This window comes from Acyrthosiphon pisum, unplaced genomic scaffold (assembly GCF_005508785.2).
Source record: "Acyrthosiphon pisum isolate AL4f unplaced genomic scaffold, pea_aphid_22Mar2018_4r6ur Scaffold_97;HRSCAF=465, whole genome shotgun sequence".
NCBI lineage: Eukaryota > Metazoa > Arthropoda > Insecta > Hemiptera > Aphididae > Acyrthosiphon > Acyrthosiphon pisum.
In genome coordinates this window covers 6,405-9,042 of record NW_021779919.1, presented here as the reverse complement: position 1 = coordinate 9,042, position 2,638 = coordinate 6,405, and the positions used below count along the sequence as shown (strand labels likewise).

The 2,638-nt window shown below is 62.2% G+C and overlaps 1 non-coding gene across 1 annotated transcript; it reads right to left on the bottom strand.

Annotated features, from left to right (window-relative positions):
* Positions 1-2,145: 2,145 nt before the first annotated feature.
* Positions 2,146-2,303, bottom strand: LOC115035111. The gene has a single exon (XR_003840250.1). It is a non-coding gene; the product is annotated as a 5.8S ribosomal RNA (ribosomal RNA).
* Between the last annotated feature and the right edge of the window lie 335 nt (positions 2,304-2,638).

Genomic DNA, 2,638 nt, shown 5'->3' with positions numbered 1-2,638 from the left:
ACTGACTCTTGGACAACGGCTGTTCACAAGAAACCCTTCTCCACGGCAGCCCCCGAGGGCCCCTCTCGAGTATTTGCTACTACCACCAAGATCTGCACCGACGGCGGCTCCAGGCGGTCTCGCGACCTGCCCTTCGACGCACACCGCCGCGCCATCCTACTCGTCGAGGCTTGCCGGGACCGGCCGCCGCGAGCGACGACTGGCCCCACTATGCCGTCGACGGCCGAGTATAGGCACGACGCTCCAGCGCCATCCATTTTCAGAGCTAGTTGCTTCGGCAGGTGAGTTGTTACACACTCCTTAGCGGATTCCGACTTCCATGGCCACCGTCCTGCTGTCATCAGCAACCAACGCCTTTCATGGTCTCTGAATACGCGTCGATTTCGGCGCCTTAACTCGGCGTTCGGTTCATCCCGCAGCGCCAGTTCTGCTTACCAAAAATGGCCCACTAAGCGCCTAGGGTTCCGTCGCCGGCTTCGCACGCGGTTCACGCGGTGTACCAGGTAAAGCCGGCGATCTCACTCATTTATAGTTTGAGAATAGGTTGAGGTCGTTTCGGCCCCAATGTCCTCTAATCATTCGCTTTACCGTATGAGACATCCTCCGTGTTACGAGCGTGTTGTTACCGCGCCGTACAGCGCGGAGTCCCACCGGCGTCCGTACGCCCGCGAACGGGCGGGACACATCGGCGCCAGCTATCCTGAGGGAAACTTCGGATGGAACCAGCTACTAGATGGTTCGATTAGTCTTTCGCCCCTATACCCAGCTCAGACGATCGATTTGCACGTCAGAATCGCTGCGGACCTCCATCAGGGTTTCCCCTGACTTCATCCTGGCCAGGCATAGTTCACCATCTTTCGGGTACCAACGTGTGCGCTAAGGGTGCGCCCCCAGCCGGCCGAAGCCGACTTGGCGGAGACGCCCCCGGACTGCGGACCAGCGCGACTTTGAACGCCGGTGGGTTCGGTCGCTAGGCCATCGTCCGCACCGTAAACGGTTCACTTTCATTGCGCCAAACGTGGTTTTTCGTAAGATCACCGTTGACTCGCGCACACGTTAGACTCCTTGGTCCGTGTTTCAAGACGGGTCGGAAAGTAGCTCGAAACACGTCGCCGACCGACGGGACCCCGCCTGCGACGGGGCCGCGTCGACGGTTCTTGCCGTCGGGCGAGCCGACCATGAGCACCGGGGCTCGGCGCGAACGGTCACGCCGAAACGCGACCGACGCGACGAACGTCACCCGGGCCATTCGGCCGGCGCCCAACGGGTCGCGACGTCCGCTAACCGAGCGAAAGATCCGGCCGGCGGTTAGACCGACCGTGAATTCGCCCGGCGGGGATTCGCGAGCTCTGTCCGTTTACAACCGAGCGGTTTCACGTTCTTATGAACTCTCTCTTCAAAGTTCTTTTCAACTTTCCCTCACGGTACTTGTAAACTATCGGTCTCGTGGCCGTATTTAGCCTTAGATGGAGTTTACCACCCGCTTCGGGCTGCACTCTCAAGCAACCCGACTCGAAGGCGCGGTCCGATCCCGGAACGCTGTGACGGCCTCTACTGGCCTGGCACCATCTGCGGGCCATGGCCCCGTTCAAGGGAGACTTGGACCGTCACGTGCGCCCCGGCAACGAGGCCGGCCCGTACGCCACAACTCTCATACGTGCCGCGACACAAAAGTGCGCGGCGAGATTCGGCGATGGGCTTTTCCCGGTTCGCTCGCCGCTACTAAGGGAATCACGGTTGTTTTCTTTTCCTCCGCTTATTAATATGCTTAAATCCGGCGGGTAGTCCCGCCTGATCTGAGGTCGGAACGTATCGGTTGTTTGTTTCTTAAATTACACGGCAGCCTGCGGTCCGCGCTCCGCCCGTACGGTGACCGCCCGCGTCCGCTTCTCGGAAGCCGGAGAGGTCTCGTGGACTCTCAGCCGGCCCGGCCGCGCTCTCGCGCGGCGGGCGGACGGGGACGTGCCGTTTGACGACGCGAGAACCCGTGACTGTTTGCCGTCACAACTTGGGCGGACGACCGGAGGCGGCCGCGCGAGCGGCTCTCCCCGGTCGAACCGCCAATCTCGCACCACCGGAGCGGCCGACGGGCGTGCCGTCGGACGCCTGCCGGCGGCGCAACGGTCTGGCCGAGTATCCGGTATACGACCCTCAGACAGGCGTGGCCCGGGACCCGCGGGTCACCGAGGCCGCAATGTGCGTTCGACTGGTCGATGTTCGTATAACCTGCGGATTACACGACGACGCGCAGATAGCTGCGGTCTTCATCGATCCACGAGCCAAGTGATCCGCCGCTCGGTGTCGGTTGTTTTTTGTTTTGTTCGACGAAACTTCTACGGCCACGCGCCGTGCGCGGACGCACGACTGGGCACGTACGGTCTTTCGACGTGTTAACCATCTTTCGGTCGACGCTCGGTCGGGGGTCGCGGCGCGCGGGCGGTCGTCGAGCGAGTCGGCGAGCGCACGCGGCCACGGGGTCGGATGAGGCGCGCGCGAGACCGGCGAGTGCCGCCGGTACCGCGGGCCCGTCTCTAATGATCCTTCCGCAGGTTCACCTACGGAAACCTTGTTACGACTTTTACTTCCTCTAAACGGCCGATTTCGGTCATCTTCGCGATCGCGCGACGACCCAGCCCCC